We start from the raw sequence: 25,414 nt of genomic DNA, 5'->3' as shown, positions 1-25,414 counted from the left end.
TCTTTAAATGGAAACGGTTTTAAAGCTCTCTTTCTACCTAATCTCTTAGGTTTTGGTTTTCCTTCTTGAAATGGAAATGTTTGCCTAAAGTTTAATTTGTTTTGTTCATCTTCATGTTCTTTAATACAGTCAATAAGTTCTGCTTTTCTTGGTTGGGAATAACCTTTTATTCCCTTTCCTTTACATAAGCTTTTTAATTCACCTACTGTATGTTTAATTAATTTCATAATTACTTTCTCGTTTTTATTATACACAAAAATAATTTTCGTTATCTAATACAATAGCTAATATTCATGTGGCGTAGCAAATCCCGATGTCTATTAGCATATTGTATTAGAACATGGCTTTCATGGGAATAACCCATCAAAGTTACTAATGATCTAATGAAAACTAATTCATTTTTATTATTCTTTTTTCAAATCTACCTGATCATGTTCATCATTATCATTTGTAGGCTCAAGTTCTTTGTCACTATCATTTGTGGGCTCGAGTTCTTTGTCACTATCCCAATTTAATTCTGGTGTATATCTTTTTATTACTCCATTCTCTTTTTCTTTTAATAACATTTCTTGTTCTTTTAACAATATTTGCTTTTCCAGTAATGTTATTACTTTAAGATCTTCATGAATAAGGCTAAGTTTATTATGTATCAAATCACATTGCTTATCCATATTTATTATATACAAAATTTAACAAAAATGAATAATTATTTTCTTCTTATAAAAACGAGATTATGGAAAGGAAAACTATCCCCCAACTTAAACAATACTGTAGAGAGAACGGAATACATGGTTACTCAAAGCTTAGGAAAACAGAAATAATAGCCTTAATCAACGAGCACAGAAATAAGTCTTTAGCAACAACTGCTGGAAATTCACAACAACCAAGTAAACAAGATAAAACAATGATGAATAAAGATGATCTTATAAAAGACATAATTCAAAAATTAAATCCTGAGCTTATTGCAAACAACTTTCAAAATCCGCTTTGTAGCAATATAGTTATAGATGCACTTAGTAGTTAAAAATTGAAAGAATGGAAACAAATTTCAGAAATAAAGAACTTACCCGATGACTTTCTTCATATCTTAAAAAACAAGATACATTGGTGTTCAGTACATCAACCTATAAACTATCAATTTCTTTTTATTGAACGTTATAAAGAAAACATCGATTGGGTCAGATTATCAAACAGGAAAGACTTACTTAAACACGAAGACATTAATAACTATGGTGATAAAATTTTTTGGGACAAATTGTGTGAACGAAGCTATGGTTCATGGTGTTATCATTTAAAACCAGAATTTGTACTAAACCATAAAGAACATACAAGACAACATATTCATTGGGAAGACTATACGTATGAATACGCTCAACAAATGAGTGAAGATTTTCTTAATGAGTTTAAAGAAGAAGTTGATTGGCTCGTGTTTAGTGAAGAAAATAACTGGAGAAAGTATTCGCAAAAACAAGCTATTGAGGTTTGTACACAATTCCAAGAATATTTACATTGGGCATACTCTCTTGCAAAACTCATTTGTTCAAACTTACATTCCCTAAAACCTTTAAAGACAAACTGTTGGGATATAGTTTCTAAAAGTTATCGCATTTCAGGAAAAGAACTAACAGCCTTCTTGAGAGAATTTGATTCTCTTGTCGATTGATACGATATTACACCACTGCTAGATGAAACACATGTGAGAAAATATCAAAATAAAGTTTATTGGTCAAATGTTTGTTTACACGATAAAAGGAAAAAATAATTCTCGAGTTCGAAAGCAAAGGTTTAAAATTAAACAGCATTATACACACTTGTTGGGATAGGAAGTTCTCTGAAAACTTTCTAATGAAAATCAGAGGCAAGATCAATACGTTTAAATTCTTAAGAGTAAATAAGCATGTTCACGATTCCCTCAGAAACAAACTAATGCTAGTCTTAACAGGTTTGCGTTTAATAGAGAACTCAGAAGAATGCCCAATATGTAAAGAAACAAAACCTGAATTTTGTAAAACAGCATGTAAGCATGTGTTCTGTGTTAAGTGTATGCTTACCTGGTTAAGAGATATAACACTTGTCCTTTGTGTAGAACAGTTATTATACTTAACAACAACAACAATAGTAACAACAAAAAATATTCTGAAGATGATCCTGATTTTGATAATCCGTTTTTTTCTTAAGAAAATCCTGATTTTGATAATCCGTTTTTTTCTAAGGAAGAATGGAACTAACAACAGCGAAGATTGATGTTAAGCTTTATGAAATAATAATCATAAAAGTTATAACGAAAGTTTTTACATAGGATTAGATATTAACCGATCATATAAACAATCAATTTTTTTAACAAATCTTCTTCTGATAGGAATGTCCAAAACTCATTACCCTTACCTTTACGAATATCTAGTTCTTGTACAAGGTTAAGTAACTTAATACTGTTAAGATTTCTAAACTTTTCGTATATTATCTCATGATTTGGATATTTTTCTTCTGCTTCATTAAGAGGTTTGTATAGACTTCTCTTTTGACATCTGATAGCATAATAAGGGAAAGGATCATTAAGGTTGTTCTTCTTGTATATTCTTAGGCTTGTGCATTCGGTAGGAATACTTTCGTCGTCGTTTTGAAGAAAGAAAAGAAACTATAATCGTTAATTTGGGAAATATAGCTCACTGGCAGAATTGAGAGGTATCTGAGAAGACGACGAGCGTTTTTAGTTTATAGGGCATGTGGGTAGAAATAAATAAGAACAAATATTTATAAAAAAGAGAGTCGAGAGTCAGTTTAGGAAGAAAGAATAGGAAGGTTGTTTGGGCGTTTAGGACCTAGGATGTGTATTCCGTACCTCAGTTCCTGGACGTCGACTGGTGGTCTCCATGTCTCGGCTTCTGTGTCGAATTGGCGTGGAATTTGGTATAGATCTCTCCTGCCGTTGCTCACACTCGCTCCTCGTGAACTTTACCGCTCCTCGTGTACTTCACCGCTTCTCGAGTGCTACTCCCATCTTCCGGGTCCTGGGACGTCTTTATACCAACCAAAGTAGGAAGATGGCCGCCGAAATTACGGAAAAACATCCAAAGTACGCACGTGTAAGAATTCAGGAAAGTGCAAGGTAAATGGAATTCTCGACTTATTTAATAATTTGTCAACAGTTACAGAACGCTTTGGTTACATCAGATTACATAAGTTACATAAATTTACCAAGAATGAAAAATGAGGAATCGTCTACTGAAGAGAATTTTGAAATGTTTGCTGACTGTCTTATTATTCCAAGTTATGTCTGTCTCTCATCATCCACAGAAAATAAAGAAGAAAAAATAAAAAATGAAATCGTTATTAAATCTTGATTTGTTTATATACTTAGTATTAATAATATGAGGGAAATCCAATATCTCTACATTCCCGCCACTAAATCTTACTGAACAACGAAAAGAGGAACGCTGTCGTTTCAGGTCCAATTACTTATTGAACGCACTATATATATACTTTGTGCTATATCAACTTTATGTATGTTATATATATGAAAAAAATAATAATTAATCACACATCACTAAAAAAAACACTTGAATTACTAGCGTAAACAAATAATAAAATGTAGCACTATACCAATCAATCAATATTTCACCAATAGACGAAGAATAAACACACAAGAAAGAGTTAATTTGTCAATATGTAAGTTTATGTATCTTGAAAGCATCATCTTTCAATGTCTTGGATAGTTCCTGTCTTTTCTCCCGTATAAATAATTGACGTAATCGTTAAGATACATATCAAAAGATATTGAAGCACATGGTCTTGTTTATAACATTGAACTTGAAACTGTAGAATGCTGAATCGGCAGAGTCTCAGCTGCAAAATAATCTAGGCCAGCTTGGTCGTTGACCATATGCAAAGGACGTAGTGAAGTTGAAATAGCTGTCACCAGATGGCAGATGTTATCGGCTTGGCTGGATGGATGACGCTGGGCGTGACGGAATACCACTGTGAGCTGCTTGAAAATGTATGCATATAGTATTTTTATAGTTACAATATTTATGTTCGTGAAGCAAGATACTTATTTAACGTGTAATAAGGTGAGTTTTAAATGCATCAAAAAAATTAGTGTGAACAAAAAGTAAACAAAAAAAAAAGTTCAGCAACGTATCATTCCTTGCGTCGGTTGGTGGGCAAATTGTGAGGTTCAAATCTGAGCGTCGATATCTCTTGATGTCCATAAATCCTCTTCTTCTTAGTGGTGTTATGCTGCATTGAGGTACGGAAAGGGGTTGTGGGGAGATAAGTTTAAAAAAAATAAAGGGAAAAAAGGAATAATGGTTGAAGTTATCAGAAACATGTGACTCTGTATATGTGTATCTAGGATGAAGATTAAGAAAGGGTGTATATCAGAAAGGTAGAAAGTGAAAAATATAGATGTTATAATATAAAGAAATAGGAATTGTAGCGAAAATTTGGCAAAGGAACACAGTTTCTAAGCCGTGGGAAAATGTAAACATGAAAATTTCCAAGATGGCTGCCATGACGCTATGAGGGAGGGATGGGAGTTTTCGCAAAGGCTGTCGGTATAGTAATGGTCGATGTTTGTTTATAAACAGAAGGATAGGAGCAAAACAAATGACAAGTTATAATAGCTGTTTTTTTGGGGGGGGGGGCACAAGAATTCAAAAACAAGGATAATGATATTGGGAAAGTAACATTTGATTAAAATAACTATTATTAGGCTTTTGAAAGCGATTTCAAAGTCAAGGTACCTAAGCGTGAAGCCAGTGGCGTCTCGGGGGGTTGGTTTTACAAAATAGTAGAGTTGTGGAGAAGATTTGAAAGTGAGGAAAATTAGAGTGAAATGCGGTAAAGTTATTATCCGAAGACTTACTTCCGATGAGAAACAGGATTGGCAACTCAGGTAAGAATATCAAGGTATCGTAAAAAAAAATCAGGGAAGATAAATAAAGGAAGTGTCGTTATTTGAGGACTGTGAGGGTGTTTTTTATGAAAGTGTGAGAGTGACCATAGTATTTCAATAGAGGTGGGTAGGAGGCATCAGTAAAATCGAGACAATAGAAAAACATAAAAAAGAAGAAAAAGAAAGAATTAGTATAAGTACTTCATATTCATGATCTGACCAAATGCCCAAAATGTCTAAACAATTTCCTATTAATATCTTAAATACAATTTCCTTAATATGATAATCTAAAGGGGCCGGGAGCTCATTATTTCCAACAAACCTAACCCATTTCCTGATTAGGTTGGGAATTTAAGGTAACTAGAGGTTGGATGGGGTTTTATCGCCCAATACTCGATTGTGTTAGTAAAATTATGTTGGAAACAAAAATTGTGGGGGGGGGAAAGAAGGTCTCTAAATTCATAAAAATACGTATGTCCGGTAATGATTCTCAATTTTATATGGTCGTGCGTATATACGTTCTAATATCTTCTAGATGCTGTTTCACAAAATGCGTGAATTGCTCGACATCTCAGTTTCCGTATCCGCTTTTAAGAATACACTATATAGTTGGAAATGTACGAAGATTTTACGTTAGAATTCCTTAATTCCAAGACGGTAGAAGGCGGCACTACAATCTCTGTACCAAAATTTCCGTCACTAACTATCAATTCTTCCGGAGGAGAAGGTAAACTCAATTCTGACACTGAATGTGCATCCTCATTTCTGTTCGACGTGGTGAACTTTTCTGGGGTTACTTCAGGTTCTTGATCTCTTTCTTCAATCCTCTCGTTACATTTATTCTCAAAACTCTTCATCTGCGGTGGCGTATCGTCACCAATTTTTTTCATTAAACTTTTCATTACTCTATACAGCAAAATTAGACTTACAATTGCAATAACGGTTTCCACAATGTCTAAAAAGTAGCTCAATTCTTGCAAGGAAAATTCCGTAGACGCACTACATTTTCTACAAAACCATATAAAATTGAAAATTCCATGTTCCCTTAGCAAATAAATAAGTAGAAGAGTGATGATGGTATTCCAAATAATAATAATTCCTGGTATAAAATATTCATGCTTATAGATAGGCATCTTAATGGGCGTCTAGTCAATTATCGTAAATGCTAATATATTCATATGTCGGATCGAAGAACTCCAAACATCGTTAAGTAAAGATGAAACATTAAAAAATTCATTCCCTTTATACGTAGATCGTAATAGCATCAGATCATTAGAGACTAGCTGGCTCGGAAAAAAATGTAAAAATACAGGTTCTGTAAGATCATTGTCGAGACACGGAAAATCCGATCTGACGAAAAGATTTCTCTCCACAATTAACTTAGTATTGTATGGTATTCGAATTTTAAGGGATCCGTATAATCTGGCTTCTTCTGGAACTCGAATAGTAGACACATTTTCTCTAGTCTTCAAAGTTAGAAATTCTGGCGGATGTGTTAAAACAAACGCATGCGATCCAATGTCTATAATCTGTGCCTCTTTCGAATCATAGCACGTATGGTCACAATTGTGTAATATTTCCCTGACTGTACTGGCAACGAAAGCTGCGTGAGCACAATTTATTAAACGAGACCGTGTCACAGTGTGTGTAGGTATCTTACATAACTTTGATTGGCTATAATGACAAGCAAGAAGGCTTGTTCCTGTTATTGGTATAAGATCTTTTTTATCTTGAACTACCATAACTAAAGGCTGAATATCAACGGTACAAGTTTGGTTGTATACAGCAAACGGAAGTGGCTGCACATCATATAACTCAAACGAAGGCTGTATTTCAACGATCGGAATTTTCATCTGTAGGTAAATGTACGTGTCGGTGATTGATCAAGTCAAAACATTAATTGAATAATACATTTCCAACAACGACTTATCTATGGCTAACTTATATCCATTTTTCAAAATGATATTCTCAAATTCAGATAAATGTGCGTTCAACACTTTATAAGGAATTATATTAGGGTTCAGCCTAGCATCTGTACACATCTGAACTGAATTGTCAGATCATATTTAAAAATTTGTAGAAACTGTACAAACTGCGTTGAAATCGAATAAAACTCTTGGATGAATGAAATGACCTCTTCATGGACTCGATTTGCAAGTTTATTAAGATGATCTCCCAGATCATGTTCTTGATCAATTATTTTTGCCGAAAAGTTTCTAATTTTATGAAAATTATCCTGTATCTGATCTTGAAAACTTAAAAATTCTGAAGTTGTGTTCTGAATATATAAATTGTTTTTCAACAATTGTTTTTGTAAACCCAGTACTGTTTGTTCCAAATGAAATTCCTTCTTGTTTATCGAATCAATAGATGAACTGTCAGCTACGTCACAACACCAATTCAATGCTTTCCCAATGAACCCTAGCAGTGCACGCGGAGATCTGGTTGATAATCGATGAAATCGTGGATTTGGAGGCTTTAAAAAATAATCGTTAATATGGACTTGCAGATTATGTAGGTCTTTCGCAGGTTCGCAGACATCTGGAGCTAGAGTGTCATTTTCGTTGCAAAGCAGAGATTCAAAAAGAGAAGAAACGTTAACATCATGCGGAAAGGAAAATGTCAAATTAAAAGATATCGGTAAAGAGTGTTGGTACAAAATAATATTTGGGAGTTTACGGAAAAATAAACCAGATGTTATTTGGAACTCGGTGTTATTAGACGTCACATGTGGGAAAGATAGGATAATGCAGCTTAAAACAAAATAGGTTATCTGAAACACAAATTAAATATAATGAGAAATTTAGAATTTTCACATGTTCTATTGATTATTATCTCTGTTAGCCTAAGTATATATGTTCTTGTTAAATTGCGTTACTAATTTTAATGTTTCCTTTTTTTCTAGGTAAGTGGAATGCCTACTAGTACATCTCAGTACTTCACCTAATTTTATTTTCAACAATGAAGGTAGAAAAGTAATAGCTGAAACTATTTTTGGGAGATGGTTTAATAGTTCCTCTGGACCTGCACTTTAACAGAATAATGGACACAGGATTTTTTTGTGGTGGTAAAAGGTTGTACTAACTACTGCAAATAAACATAGAAATAGCTCCCTGTTAGGCCAGTAATAAACTAATCTCTAGGTTAAGTACACTGTATATATTTTATACTCTTGCAAAGGACACAAAACTTATTTCGGGAAATATTCGTGCATCACTTTTTCGTAAATAATTTGATTTTGTTTATCGAATTGAACAAAAATTATTTTTTCAAAATAATCGAGGTACTCCTCGAGATACTCCGTACTACGTTCAAAGCAATTCTTGCAGCCTCCAATTTCGGGTAGTTAAATACTCCTGTAGCTAAATTTGGAAAGGCAATGGTCGTTATGTCATTGTCCATAGCCAACTGTAGGGATTTCTCATAACACATCCTTAGGCGCTTGCATATTTATCATCGGGTGCAGATACATGTATAACATAATCTACAGGTAGATTATATCCTGAGGTTAATACGGCGTTACCTGGGTTCAAGTGACCAATTTCCTTGCACTCGTGCCTCATTTCACTTCCCGCCAAAGACTGTACCATCAAGTCTACACCTCCTCTTGGTTGCAACTGGGTGTTGGATGAATTTACGATCGCCTGTCCTGCCAGTGACGTAATAGAATTATAATACAAAGCCACTTTCCGGTTAATTTCCTCGTTGACGGCAAACTTCGGTTTTTCAACATCAGCCATCGATTTGGTGTCGGGTCCGGTCTCGTCCCACGACGGAATTTCGGACATCAATTTCACATCTCGAATGAACAATGAATCCGCTTCTCCCGTGCTTTCCTCTTCCTGATACTCCATCAAAAGAGAAGTGGACTCCTCCTGCTGCTGAAAATCCTTTTCCTGGACTCCTTCACCCAATATTTGTGCGTCCTGATTCTCTAACTTTTGCAAGTCCTTAGATATTCCCTTCTCAGGTGGATAATACTTGTTAAGCCGGTCTATAGGAAATGAGTCTATCTTAATCTGTCCTCTAGGTGTTCGAAACTTAAGATAATAGCTGTTGTCATGTTTTTTGGACACAATTTGACCAGGTCATAAATACTTTCCCGAAAAGGCAGCACAGTGTCCTAGTTTTCTAGACAGATCAAAAATCCAAACCGCTTCAGCCTGCTTGAATTCTTGTTGTATCCGCCTCTTGTCATAAGACTTCTTGGACGTCAGGTGTCGGTTGTACCAATTTTCCTGGGCTTTTTCGCGTATATACTTCATTCGTTCCAATCTGTCTTGGTTTTCTGAAAATTGACATTCCGTACCCAACATGGCGGAATGCAACAACCGAGGAGAAAAGCCGTGGAGAAGTTCGAAAGAATATTTCATGCTCAAATTGCACGTGACGTTATAAGCAAAGGTCACTTCTGGTAAAAGTTCAATCCAACGTGATTGGTCAGTTTTGTCTAAAACGATCTTCAATTGCTGTTCTATATTTCTTACTGCTTTTCTACGCTCCCAATAGAAAAATGCCCTTGAACGTCAGCGAAATGTATTTGAGTCCCCAGTATTTTACATAATTCCTTAAATAACACTAGTTAAGAAATTTAAACTTTTTGTTTGTTAGATGAGAAAAATCACCTGATCTTAAAGGAACTTTTTGCGCTGAATTGAAATATGCCGGTTTCTCTCCATCACGTACAGTTTTCCCTTAACAGAGGGATTTTCGGGAAATTCCCTCAAAAATTTCCCTTTTTCAGATATTTTATTCCCCTAGCTCCTGTCCCCTTACATATAGTAACATAGAAATTATACCTAAGTATACCTTGATTTATATTTAATAAACCCTAAAAGTTTCGTAAAAATCGCTTTGTTCTTTCTAGAGAAATAAATATATTTGTATGTATACTGTGTACACTGTTTATTGCACCTGATAGTAATGCTTTCAGATCTCCTGAGTTGGGGTAAAAACGATTTGCTTTATTACTACAAACACAGACATAAAAATGAATATTTACAATAGTCAATAACACACTTGTATTGCTCTCTGTAAATACTTCCAACGTATATTTTTTTAAACGTACAGTATATGTATATCTTAATACATATATATATAATTCTCCAAGTTTTTTCGTTTTGTTCATGAAATGGTTATCAATATTTGTTATCAAATGTAACAGAATGCAAAAGAAAGAAAGAATAAAATACAGACTCATTGTTGACAACAATGAACTAATGCAGTCTGAATTTTCCACTACGGTATCGTTTCCCCCTCCCCCCGCGCATTTCTTTCTTTCTTGTGTTCTTGACACCTGGTGAGGGAGTTTTGTACATTTTTATATTGAAGTGTGGTTTAACACTATTTCACTTTCAAAGTTGTCTTTGCTGCTAAGAGTGCTTTCATGATTGATCTTAACGGCATTATACCCAACTAAGACCAGAAGTTTAGTTTGTGATCAGTACAATGGCGTCAAGATGACGGCGTTCGTGTGTTAACTCACCAAATAGTTTTTGTTATGTGTGTGGCCAGTTTGTAGTTAAAGGACAGTGTAGATCCATTACGCCATCGGTGAAACTAGCATATTATATATATATTTCGGATGTCGTGTGGAAGATCAGGACAAAACTTGGGCACCCAACATAATTTGTGCGTCGTGCTACGTCACTTTACTTGCATGGGCCAAAGGGAAACGGAGGTTCATGAAATTTGCTGTACCAATGGTGTGGAGAGAACCCACCAACCATCTGGATGATTGTTATTTTTGTCTCACAGTAGTTAAGGGACATTCTAAAAAAAACAAATACACAATAAGTTATCCCAACGTTAAATCCGCAATTAGACCTATTCCGCACGGGGATGAACTTCCACTTCCCGAGCCCCCTACCAACTGGAAAGAGATATGGCCAAAAGACTGTGATGATGATCATGACCTTGATGAACTATCAACATCAACATGTACATCCAAGGATCCAACGTTCATCCCTGACTGTTCGCGAGCCACATTTCATCCGGCAATGTTAACTTAATGACCTAGTCCGTGATTTGCACCTGACAAAACAAGAGGCGGAACTTCTGGGATTAAGGCTCCAGCAGTGGAACTTATTGGATGCAGAAACGAACATATCAGTGTACAGGAAAAGGCATGTTCAATTTTCAAGCTATTTCTCAATGCAAGATAATGTGTGCGTATGTACGGATATAAATGGGTTGATGGCGGAGCTAGGAATTCCTTACGTTCCAGAAGAATGGAGGTTATTTATCGACGCGTCAAAGGTCAGCCTTAAAGCTGTCCTTTTACATAATGGAAATAAAAAACCTTCTATACCACTTGCGCACTCAGTGAAGATTAAGGAATCCTATGACACCATGTCAACTTTGCTAAATCATATAAATTACAAGGACCATTGTTGGCAAATATGTTGTGATCTCAAGGTAGTTGGTATTTTATTAGGACTGCAGTGCGGTTACACGAAGTACCAATGTTTTTTATGTTTATGGGATAGCCGAGCTGATGACAAACATTATGAAGTGAAGGAATGGGAACCTAGAGTGAATTACGTACCTGGAGAATGCAACGTCAAATACGCTCCTTTGGTAGATCCTAATAAGATATTACTACCGCCACTTCATATCAAGTTAGGACTTATGAAAAAATTTGTCAAAGCCATGGACACATCTGGTGAAGGTTTCAAGTATTTGCGAGATAAGTTCCCTAACCTGAGTGATGCTAAGATTTCAGCGGGAGTGTTTATTGGTCCCCAAATTAGGAAATTAATGCTTGATGATAGCTTTGACAGCAAGTTAAACAGTGCTGAGCTAACTGCCTGGACAGCATTTAAGTGTGTTGTGCGCAACTTTCTGGGCAATAACAAAGCTGAGAGTTACACAGAAATCGTACAGGACATGATACAGAAATACAAAGAGTTGGGTTGTAGGATGTCTTTAAAAATCCACTTTTTGCACTCCCAGCTCAGCTTCTTTCCTGCTAACCTAGGTGCTCTCAGCGACGAACAGGGGGAAAGATTCCACCAAGATATAATGGCAATGGAGAAAAGGTACCAGGGACGATGGGATCCTTCAATGATGGGGGACTATTGTTGGGGTCTTGTTAGAGAATGCAACATTTCTTACAAAAGAAGGAAGTAGTGTACGTTTTTGTAACCCAATGGAAGTTTCATATATTGTGATAGTTTTGATTGTCTTTTAATGACCTTTTGGTACATTTGTATTATTGTTTATTGTAAATTGTCACACTTGTAAATTATATTGTATTATATTTTATATATGTGTTTGTGGTAATAAAGCAAAACGTTTTACCTCAACTTAAGAGATCTGAAAGCATTACTATAAGGTGCAATAAACAGTACACACAGCATACATACAAACATATTTATTTCTCTAGAAAGAATAAAGCGATTATTACGAAACTTGGAGGGTTTGTTAAATATGAATCAAAGTATACTTAGGTATAATTTCTATGTTAGTATATGCAAGGGGACAAGATCTTGGGGTGTAAAATAAACGATAAGGGAAATTTTTGAGGGATTTTCCCGAAAATCCCTCTGTTACGGGAAAATCGTACGTGATGGAGAAAAACCGAGTGCATATTCGAATTCAGCGCAAAAAGTTCCTTTAAGAACAGGTATTTCCTTTTATGTAACAAAACCTTTGTTAACTAGTGTATTTGACTGGTAAATGCAACACCTCTATCACAACAGATTTGAGTTGGTATCCCATACTTCAATATGACGTTGTCATATATGAAAGCAGTAACAGAAGCTGCAGAAGCATCTGGTAGAGAACCAGTAATACAAAAACGAGTTCCTTCATCTATGACTGATTAGAAATTTGTGGCGTAAGATATTATTACTAGGGTAGGTCCCACCAAGATCCACATAAATTCTAAAGAAAGGATGGACGCTAGGATGTGTCTGAAGACTACCGAACTGTTTTCACTCCTCTTTTTTAGCAATTGACAAGTCACACAAGATTGGCACTTATCATACACAATTTTTTTCATATTAGGGAAATAGACTTTACTAAAAGGTTGTATGTTTTCGAAAATCCGCCATGGCACGCACCCAGTTTCCCGCAATGTAGTTTCTCAAATACAGTGTCTTGCAATTTGGATGGTACTGCTAACAAATGAATTTTACCGAATGGTGTCTCTTTATATGCTACATTATTCTTCAAAACAAAATACGATGCCTGTCTTTCATAGGCTGGATCCTTTTCTGCTTGATCCTCCAAGTGATCAATAATTTTCTACAGTACTGCATCTTCTCGCTGTTCTTTTGCGATATCAATAAGGTCCATGTCTTCGATTAGGAAAATTCTCGGGTCAGAGGTACTCTCTTCTTCATCTTCCTTGTCGCGACTATGTTTAACAAAGCGGCTCAAACTGTCGGCTTCTATGTTGTCGGTACCTTTCACGTGGGCGATGGTAAAATCGTAACAATCAATCTCAGACATCCAGCGTGCTAATTTACCTGTCAGGTTCTTACTGTGGCGAAGGAACGTAATTGCTTTGGAGTCTCTATGGAGATAGAAATGTCGACCCACCACGAAATATCTGAAAGATCGCAGGGCATACAGCAGAGCCAAGAGTTACAAATGGTACACAGACAAATTTTTTTCTGAAGGTCCAACTGCTCGACTGGCATATGCGATCGGCACTAATTCAGTTTCAGGATCGTCTGAAATAGGTTGTTTTGCTACAGCTGCGAGGCCCTTCTTGCACGCATCGGTGTAGATATGTAGACCCCTCTCTGGTTTGTATGCCATCAATTTTGGGGCTTCCAAAATTGCTTTTTTCAGAGCTTCAAAAGATTCTTGTTGCTGGGTTCCCCACTTAAAATCTTGGTCTTTTCGAAGCAGAGTTTGAAGAGGATAAGCGATTTCCGAGAAATCCTTAACATACCTTCGCAAAAAGGAGCACACACCTAAAAAAACTTCTTAAATTCTTCTTCGTGCGTGGACGTTGGAAATTCTGAATCGTGGCTAACATTCGATCCGGAACTTGCACTCCAAATTTTGATAAACGATGTCCCAACTCTATCAAAGAATAATGTGCGATCTTTGTCTTCTCGGGAGACAATTTTAGTCCCCTTTCTCTAAGTTTTTCAAAAAGGAATTTGCACCAATGCACCATCTCGTCTACAGATGACGCGATAATGTAGAAGTCGCCCACATAATGCATAATATTTGTACTTGAAACGCCTGCTAACGTCAATTTGACCAGTCTATTAAGCGCTGCTGCAGAAGTAATATGTCCCATAGGTAGGACACAATATTGATAACTTGACATGCCTGGTATCGAGAAGCCTGTACACTCTTTCGACTCCTCTGTAATCGGAATTTGGAAGAATCCTTTGGTCAAATCGCTCGAGGTATAAAGATGTCCTGCCATACGATTGAATATGTCATCCACCGACGGTGTCGCAAAGTTCGAAGGATATGATTGCTGATTTAATCCCCTCAGATCACTTACAAATCGAAACTGATTATTACGCTTCCTAACCAGCAAGACGGGGTGGTTCCAGGGCGAGATTTTTTCCCTCAGAATCCCTTGACGAAGCATCGTGTCTAACTGCTGCTTGAGTATTCCACAGAGATGATAAGGCACTGAGTAGGGCGTCTTATTCACGGGTGTAGGATCGGAGAGACGAATTTCATGAAGGTAACCTTGTGCGAGTCCTGTCCTCCTCAGACCAACTCCAAACATCAGGAAATTCTCGTATGAGACTGTAAAATCTTTCTTTGTCTTCTGGAGATAGCTCGGGATTGACGTCGACACGACTAGGATCACAAAGTCGCCTGGACAGCTCCATCTTCTACGGGGACGGTAGGCTTTCTTCTACCGACGAAAGACTCCTCTCCTCAGGCTCCTCTGGGACCTCCTCAAAATCTTCAGCATCCCCAAGAGGTGTACCTTATCGCAGTTTGATCTCCTTAATGGTGGGATTCGTAACATACACCATGGGGCATCCTCCATTCAATATCGCACATGGAATAAAAATGTCCAGTATTTCTTCTATCCGGCGAGAGGGTGACAATTATAACTTCTTCCCCGAAATATCCCAACAACTGTGTAGCTTCACCAGAGTATGCAAGCGAGGTGATAAAATCGTGTTTTCCAATACTCTAAAAATAGCCCGAGATCCCTGCGCAAGCCTGGAAGTTAAGACTTTTGACAAATTGACTTCTAAATTCCTCGGAGGTAACGTTTCCGAAGGAGGGCATCCGAATCGAAAGAGAGTTAAATTTTGCTTATTGTAATTTAAAACAGCCCTGTGCTTTTTCAAAAAAATCGGCGCCAATCAAAGGTTCATAATCAAAATTTTGAATAACTCTGAATACATGAGTAAACCATTTTTTACCAATCCTAAATTTTAATAAAGCTATCTCAAAAACTTGTATAGACTTCCCTGTTACTCCCCGAAGTGTAGTATTAATACGGAAACGTTTAGCATTTTCCGGGACCAAAATATCCCCCAGACAACTGATTTGGCTGCCGCTGTCAATCATCAGTTCTACGTCTTTACCGTTCATAAAAGCTGACACATGAGGCAATTCGTTAAAGGACACTATAGGGACTATAACGCAACCTTGAGTAGATTCGTCCCGATCATCTACTCTGTCTGCGTGTTTAAAGAAGGCATACGAAAATATCTCGCAATATGATTGGGTAATTTGCATTTCTAACAAATAATTTGGCCTCTATCCGGAGTCGAACTCTGACCTGGCGAAGAATTACTATTATTTGAGGACGCAAAATCACTGCTAGACTTTTTATTAGTATCAGCATTATTATTCTGACTTCTGTTGTTTTGATTACCGTTCCGTTTTCCTTTGTAATCCTGACCTACATTTTTCGGCTGATTAAACTGCTTTTTCCTATATTGAAAATCATCGCTTCTTTCACAATTTGTTGAAGGAGCTAAGGCTGAAATCTGCAGCGTCAACTTTGACAGTTGTTGCTGTATGTCAGTCAATGGGTCGATTACCGGTTGGTTCTGTTGATTCTGCTGGTTTTGCAAGTATGCTGACTGTGCATTATACGAATGAACAGTAATCGGACTTTGAACCCTTACTTCAGCATTATTCTGAGTATTAGCATCTATGCTAGCCGGAGAAAATAAAGACGACTGCAAAACAGCAGAATTCTTTTTCAAGAATTTCTCTAATTCCTTACGCTTCAATAACAATTTAGTCCTTTCCTCGATACTTAGGTCGTTCAGAAGGTCACAGACCGTGTTGTACTCCTTTCGTACTACAACTTTAAAGTAATCGGGTAAAAGTCCCTCCACAATGAATTGTAATTGTTTCTTTTCATCGGCAATCGGGTCTGCGCGTATAATCAAATCCTGCTTCGCATAAACATACTCTAGAACGGATTCTGATTCATTTTGTTCACGGGCTCGCATCTGAGCTTCAGATAATTGTGGCACCAAATTGTCCTTAAAAGCGTTTATAAAAGCTTGCTTGAATTGGTCGTGAGTCATTTGGGCAAATTCTTGCTTTCTTCCTATGCCAGCAAACCAGTTTTCAGCGGGGCCACGGAGTAGGCTCCCCAGCACCAATTTTCGTCTCATATCATCCCATGAATTAATGCTAGCGATGGTCTCATATCGTCTGATGTACGTGTTTACATCATCGCCTAACCGGGCGTAAAAAGGCTCCGGTTTCACAATCGTGCCGTGCATGAGCGGAGGTGGATCGTTTCCTCCTGTTGCCATACTGCTAGAACTAGAACCATGAACAGTTACGTCTAAAGAATCAGGAGAAATATCCGAAAATGATTCCGAAAATTCTAGCTTCTTTTTAAGTTGCTCTAAATAATTACGTGTGAATTTAGTCGATTTAGGAGACAAACAGGCCGCGGGATCGAAATAGACAGTATCACTTAAGTTAAACATATCCTCTAAAGGTATCAAAAATTCGTCCGCTAGTCTTCGCAACATATAACACAACTAATAAAACCATTGGGCACAAGTCAAGACCTTAAATATGCTATACCTACACTAAAAACTAAATACAACACATACAACATACACAAGAGGTATTGGGGCTCCACCACTCTCCGAAAAGGAGAGAAAAAGAAAGGTAATTATAGAATAGCATAAGGAAGATTGCTCAGAAATAAAAAAACAAAAGACAAGAAAACAAGTTTCATAGAGGGTTGGTTGCAGGGAAGTTGGAGGTGATTCTAAAAAACCTTAAATATGAAGAAAAAACAGTTTAGATAGAAGTGTGAAAGAAAACTAGCATTGATCACCATCTTACGCTGATGAGAGAAAAATGATCAGCATCTCCATCATCTTACGCTTGTGCATTCGGTAGGGATGCTTTCGTCGTCGTTTTGAAGAAAAGAAACTATAATCGTTAATTTGGTAAATATAACTCACTGGCAGAATTGAGAGGTATCTGAGAAGACGACGAGCGTTTTTAGTTTATAGGGCATGTGGGTAGAAATAAATAAGAACAAATATTTATAAAAGAGAGAGTCGAGAGTCAGTTTAGGAAGAAAGAATAGGAAGGTTGTTTGGGCGTTTAGGACCTAGGATGTGTATTCCGTACCTCAGTTCCTGGACGTCGACTGGTGGTCTCCATGTCTCGGCTTCTGTGTCGAATTGGCGTGGAATTTGGTATAGATCTCTCCTGCCGTTGCTCACACTCGCTCCTCGTGACTTGACCGCTCCTCGTGTACTTCACCGCTTCTCGAGTGCTACTCCCATCTTCCGGGTCCTGGGACGTTTTTATATCAACCAAAGTAGGAAGATGGCCGTCGAAATTACGGAAAAATATCCAAAGTACGCACGTGTAAGGATTCAGGAAAGTGTAAGGTAAATGGAATTCTCGACTTATTTAATAATTTGTCAACAGTTACAGAACGCTTTGGTTACATCAGATTACATAAGTTACATAAATTTACCAAGAATAAAGAATGAGTAATCGTCTATTGAAGAGAATTTTGAAATGTTTGCTGACTGTCTTATTATTCCAAGTTATGTCTGTCTCTCATCATCCACAGAAAATGAAGAAAAAATAAAAAATGAAATCGTTATTAAATCTTGATTTGTTTATATACTTAGTACTAATAATATGAGGGAAATCCAATATCTCTACAATATGATTAGGCAATTATCTTTTGAATAATCGTCTGTATATGCTGCTGCTATTTCTTTTAAGCCCTTGTTTTTAAGACCACTTTTCCATCTGTTTTTCTATATCTTGCATTCGTGTTTGGAGTAATTCGTTGTTGTCTCTATATTGCTTAAAGTCTTGGAAGAAGTAGTCTTCGATAATATCATAACACTTATTGTAAAAATCTTTAGACAACCAAAAGGCAACAGCTAAAAATATATTCTTGTATACATAAGTTCCAGAGATTATTGAAGTTGCTTCTCTGTCTCCTCCTTTTATTAGGTATGTGGAAGAGCAATTCCTATAATTAGAGTAGTTGGTTAATTCTAGCTCATAGTAACTTATTAACTCTTGTGATTCTTTATTTTTTAACCAATTTTCAAACCTCTTACCAACATCTTGACACAACTTAGTAGCATTCAAGTATCCTGTTTTTATCTATAATCAGCTTAAAATCACCAAAGATACCATACCAATAATTGTCTTTAATTTGTTCGTAACAAACAGCGTTTAAACTAAGAGAATTTTCCATAGTACTCATATTTATTATTTAGAATTTTTTTAACTTTATTTTCGTCGCTACCTGCAAGTTTTATTTCGTAAGTTGCTTTTTTGATAATTTCTACACCTGGAATTCCACTTCTGGAAATGTACGCTATGAGTTCTTTTCTTTATTTTGAAACCAATTATCAAATTTCTTACCACCATCTTTACACAACTTAGTAGCGTTGAAATATCCTGTTGATTTGTCTATAATCAACTTGAAATCGCCAAACTTACCATGCCAATAGTTATCTTTAATCTGTTCGTAGCAAATATCGTTTAAACTATCCATAGTACTCGTATTTATTGTTTAGAAAATATTTTTTAAAACATTATATCGTTACCAGCTAGTTTTACTGTATGAGTTTTTGAAGTGGACCGAATTCGGGCCACTTAGCTTGTTATTGTAATATTCAAATATATCATTTGAATCTTTATTTTCTAACAATTTTTTATATCTTCTACCTCCCATTGCACACAATTTAGTAGCATTGAAGTAACCTGTGTTCTTATCTATAATCAGTTTAACATCACCAAAAATGCCATACCAATAGTTATTTTTAATCTGTTCGTAGAAAATAGTTTAAACTATTCATATTACTCGATTTATTGTTCAGAAAATATTTTTTAACTTTATTTCGTTACCAGCTCCTTTTACTGTGTAAGATGAGTTTCTGAAATGGCCGGAATCATGGAAACTCAGAAGTTTGTTGTAGTAATCTAATAACTCTTTTGAATGTTTATTTTCTAACCAGTGATCAATCCTTTTAGAGCGACTCCAAGAATTCCGGGAGTCAGATTTCTCATCATAGTATCTTATTAGTTTCTTTGAATGTTTATTTTTTACCCACCGACCAATCCTTTTAGAGCGGCTCCTATGATTAGAGCAAGCCCCCATTTCTAGATCGTAGTAACTTTCCATACCAATAGTTATTTTTAATCTGTTCGTAACATATCACATTCAAACTTTGATCCATACTAACCTTTTATGGTTATTATTCCATAAGAGAACATTTATATTTACATTACAACATTACTTTTATCTATTAAGTTGTTATGCGAATCATCAAATCCTAACCATTTAACGTATACTTTATTACCTTTCTTAACACCTTTTCCACCAAGTATTCATCTTTATGTTTCGTCTTTAATAGTTCTGGTTCGTAAAATCTACCTTGCACATCTTCTAAATCTTTAATTCTATACGTAGGAGGATTAGATGGAATAACTTCGCTAATGACAAATACTTCTGTTGTCTTTCTCAAATACCCCTTTCGATTTACTTATACGAACATAATTACCAATCTTATACTTCGGCTTAATATGCTTATATTCTTTTTTAAACACTATCCAATATTGTTTGCTCATTTTTTTATTAACTTCTATAGGCTTTAAACCAATTGTTCTATGCATACGATTCTTATACTCGCTAACTCGTGTTGATAATATCTCTATTAAGTGTTCTATTGAATCTCAACAACAGAAGCTTTCTTACCACTATAGGTTGAGTAATGATTAATCTTATTTTCCTTCATCAATATCTTAAATTCTTTATTGTAAAACTCTTTGCCTTGATCTGTTTGTAAGTTACTAGGTTTTCTAATTTTTAATATTGATTCAAACGCTTCTGTAACATTCTTTCCACTCTTATCTTTAACGGGAAGATCAAACGCATATTTCGAAAACACATCTATAGTCGTTACCAAATACTTATAGGCTTTAACTTGGAAACACCTTTTAATACACCACTATCCATTTCTACAAGATCTGCTTGCCATAAATCATCTATACCTTTAACAATAACACTTAACCTAGGATAATTCTTTGTGGAAGGTTTGTGAATTTCTTCTAAAATGTCTTCTCTGATACCTTTACCTTCTTCTAGTCAATCTTTCTTTTTAACAAATTGAGATTTAGTAACACCACATACAGAACAAATACCTTTTTAATACATCTTCCATTCTTTGTGTGTTCTATTTTAATGGTATTTTTTCTTTGCATCTGTTGATTTCTTACACTTAACACAATATATCCTGTTTATTATATAGAAATTTAAAATTCATCATTGCCTAATACTACACTTCTAACATTATCATTACCACTTGATTCGTTTTCGTCTTCATCTTCTCTTTCTATATACATAATAAGCATTAATAATTTGCCTTGTGTCAAATCAGAATCTTTGGATGGTCTAATTTTTAACTGATCATTTATATTAAAGTGTAATGGAAAACTTTCAGCTAGAATGTCATTTAAAAATGTCTACAAGATATGAATTGAATTGAGACTTGATTCTATATGCAATAACCTCCCTCTATAAAGAAATTTGTAGGCAGCAGCTAAATTATATATAAAAAAGACTGGTTTTTCAACATCATCTTCTGCCAATTGACATGGTAATTCTACAGTTTCTTTTCGTGTAAACTAGTCTTTTGCTGATTCAAACTGTTCTAATGTTACAACGTCTTGTTTATCGATCGCATTAGATACATTAATCAATCGTTGATTAAAATCAACTCAGGATGTATCATTAGATGTAAAAACTTCTTTCCTACTTTTAATGTCACCAAAAATATCCAAATTTATTCCATACGTAATATTTTTTTACGAAAGGTTTCTTTCTATGTACATTACAACAAACAATAATTGTTCTTTTTCCATAGCAGAATATTTATTTGGTTTAATCGTAATTTTATCGTTCTTGTTAAAGCTAAAAGGTAACTCTTCAATCAAAGTATCACCCAAACATATATCTAGAAAATATTTATCAAAGCTTAATTCCATGTGCATTATTTTAGCATTATAGAAAAATTTGTAACCATTAGAGAGATTAAATATTCTAAACATTGGCTCCTTGACGTTTTTAGCTTTCGATTGGTATAATAGAGATATAGTTTCTTTCTGCATTATTAATTTTTCGGTGTCTTCAACATTTGAAAGTTTTCTTGTGTATTATACATTTTAGCATCAATTGCATCTTTCGTGATATATGTGTCTTGTAACGTTCTTAATATATCTTAAAATCGTTTTTTATTGTTCTCTAATTGACTATTAATACTGGCTTCTAATGATTTAAGTTGTTTTACGTTAACAACATTATTTAAATTCTCTAATAGTTTTAATTTATCTTCACTAATATTAATACCACTTACCCCACTTTTAACATTACCAAAGATATTCACATTTATTATACACAAAATTTATATCTAACAGCGAGAAGAACAGTTATACGAACTCCACCAAAATCAATCAAATCACCATTCTCATCTCGAATTGAAACTTTGGAATTATTAAATTTGTTGTGATGTATTGGGGAAAATATCTTTTCTCTAGGCTCATATATAACTGGTTCTCTAAATTCTTCATTTGTTCTAAATGTTGAAATTAAATCTGTTTCGTTATGTGTTGTATCATTATTTTTAAAATCATACCTTCTGCTAAATCAGTGAATATTTATAGCATCAAATGGATGAAACTTTGGCACCTTATCCCCAACATGTTCTGTTTTCGGCCAAGTTTTTCTCACTAAAACATAATACGGTATTAATGGTATCTAAAATTATGGTACACTGTCCGTTAAATATTTTAACTATTTTTCTCTGTCCTCACTAAATTTAATATTTTTAAAAGTATCGGTGGTGTATGGAAGATTTGATTTAATATATTCTTCTAATTCTTTAAAATTATATTGACCAGGTTGAGCTATGAGTTATTTTGATAATTAAGGAAACTTAAAAAAGTTACTGCAAACTGTTAACTTATTATTTCTTTCTGTAATGTTTGGAGTTAAGTATGTTGTGTAAAATCCTGCAGGAGCTATTTCTAAGTTGTTTTCAAATGAATAATGCAAAGACATGTTTAATACAGATGAATGGCCATTTAAATTAAATACTTTCGTTTATTATATAATAAATAATAAAATGAATAATTGCGATATTAAAGTAAGGTTAACACAAAAAGCCACAAAGAAAAAAGGAACGGTTTGTTGTTGCCTGATTATATAAGATTTCAATAGTTGGACCTACTGGGTGCGGAAAAACAGCGCTAATGTTTGATAATTTTTTGTTAGCACTTGAATGGTTAAAATATGCAAATGTTTATATCTATTCTAAAAGCTTACAATACCAACAGCTAATACAACTTTTTCGAGATATAGAATGTAATATTAAAGACACAATAGCAGTAGTAAAACGAAACAACGAAGAGATTATTCCATTAGATGAATGTGAGAATGATTCTGTGGTGTTGTTTGATGATTTCATTTTAGAACTACAAAACTACGTTAGTGAATATTTTACTCGAAGTCGTCATAAGGGTTTAAACTGTTTCTATCTCGGACAAACATATTCTAAAGTACCAAAACAATTAATTAGAGATAACTTAAATTTTCTTTGTATCTTTAGACAGGACAATGTAAATCTAACGCACATATATGATGAATTTGTTGGATCTGATATGTCGTTTAAAAATTACAATCCTTATGCAATAAGTGTTGGGAAGAAGAGCATGGTTTCTTAACAATAGATATGACTAGGGAAACGAATAATGGAAAATACAGAAATAAAATTAGACTTTTTAAAAGTATTGTGAATCAAAGGGGGATGAAATGCCTCCCTTATCAAACATACATCCTCACACAGTTTTTATTAACAAACCTTGAACGTACTATCTCAATATGAGGGTAAATCAAACCGGGGTAAAGCTTAAACGTAAATGAATGTACTTGAACGTACCTAAACGTGTTACGTTTTTTATTTTTTCTTATATAATAAATAGATGTTAATAAAGCTAAGAAATATATAAAGTTAAAAGAAGAACTTGCTAAAATTTTAAGGAAATTAAACAGGCTAATCGAAGTAAATATGAGACATAAAGAAAAAGATCAACCTGTTATTGATGCAATTAAAGATTTAGGACAAGATATATCAAAAGTACCAGAAGAAAATAAAAATATAATTCAAGAGTTAGTTCCAGTTGTAAATAAAAGCGCGAAAGTAGATTCAAGCTTATTAATAACACCCCTATTTATGAGAGTTCAATAAGTGAAAGTGATACGCCTATAACAGAAGAAATAAAACATATGAAAAAGCAAATTAAGTATAAAGTAGAAGGAATAGAATCTTTAGCAACTACCCACTTTGGTAAGATTGCTTCGAGATATTACGCAACTAGAGATGATAAAAGTTTTGGAATACAACCATATGATGAAGATGGAAAAATCATACACATGATAAAGGATACAGACGTTAAAATTCATGGTGATGATTTAGTTATTAATAATAGGCATTACACAGGAACAGAAGGTTTATGGGAAACACTAACAAAACATAATCCAAAAAACTATGATGAAGATGATCTAGAAATATATACAGATAGTCATTGATTGTAATGTAGTATTTCATAACAATGATCCAAATACAAGAAAAGAACGATCTAGTAGAAGCGAAAAATATAAAGAAATTATCAAACCTATTTGGGATGGATATAAAAAACCAACTTTGGGTCCAACACCAACAAGAAAGAAAACACCAAAGTCTGGAGAAGGGATAAAAATATACAACGAATTACCTCAAGAATATATATGGATGGATGATGTGAGAAAGTTAATTGATCGATTAATAGTTATTGACGGAAAGGAAAAATCTGGAAATGATAACTTTTATAATGAGAAAGTAGGCATACTGGATATGCTTAATTCTAAACTCTTACAATTTATTCCAATGATCCGAAGGGTATAGGTTATTTGACCAAAATATTACATACGTTGCCACCAAAATTTTGGCATGAGAAGTATGGAAAAGGATTAATGAATAGGATTTTAAACATGAATGGAATAGCAGAGTTACATATTCCAGGCTATGAATTTTGTGTACCTTTTACGAAGCTGCAAGAAAGGTTAGAAAAAGATGATAAAGGTATTAACCCGGTAGATGAAGCTTGTAGAGAACATATATACTACAGAGATAATAAAGGTATGGCTTCCACACATATTGCAAAGAATTAGAAATTAAAGCATGGAAAAGAGCTTTTGCTAAAGAGGCAAACTTGATAACAGAACGATTACCAGCTTTTGGAACTGCTTTGGCTATGAATGCAAAAGTAAGGTTTGGCTTAAGCTTATAAGTATTGTGTTTAATTTTTAAGGATTTTCCACAAAAGTTTTATAATAAATATAAGTATGAAGTTAAGTAGTTTTACGTTTACAACACCTAACGAAGAACTTAAGAAATTAAATATTGATCACATTTTAACAAAAAGCAATTAAATGATAAAGCTAAGAAGATTAAAGAAGGTACAGAAATGCAGTTATCTCTTTCCATACCACAAGCGAAGAAAATAAATAAAGAATTGAAAAGTAAAGACAATATTCATTATGGCGGTTTTATATTTACTCTTCCAACAATTTTAGCTATAATAGGTGCTCTAGGTTCCTCTGCTATAACCAAAATGGTAAATGATGTCAAAAAAATAGAGATGATTTAAAAGAACAAAAGAAACATAACTTAGCAATGAGAGAGAAGCAAGGTGGTAAACTTCAAAAAAAAAAAAACGTAGAACCCAAAAAAGCAAAGAAATTAAACCTTTAAGTAACTTGGATGTAAATATCTTATAAACCAGCTTAAAATCAGGAACTTTAGAGGCGTATTTATGAGTAATGAATTACCTAAAGAACCAGAAAAGAATGAGTGTGCCATTGTTAATTTTGATACGTCTAAAAATATAGGAACTCATTGGATTTGTTATTGGAAAGAAGGAAATATAAAGTATATATTTCTTCATTCGGAGGTAATCCACCAAAACACTTGTAAAATATCTTGGTTATAATATAGAGTACAGTAGCTATCG

Source organism: Thermobia domestica, chromosome 10 (genome assembly GCF_964235325.1).
Source record: "Thermobia domestica chromosome 10, izTheDome1.hap1.1, whole genome shotgun sequence".
Classification (NCBI taxonomy): domain Eukaryota; kingdom Metazoa; phylum Arthropoda; class Insecta; order Zygentoma; family Lepismatidae; genus Thermobia; species Thermobia domestica.
The sequence above is the reverse complement of the archived record's forward strand: the minus strand, read 5'-3'. Positions refer to the sequence as shown.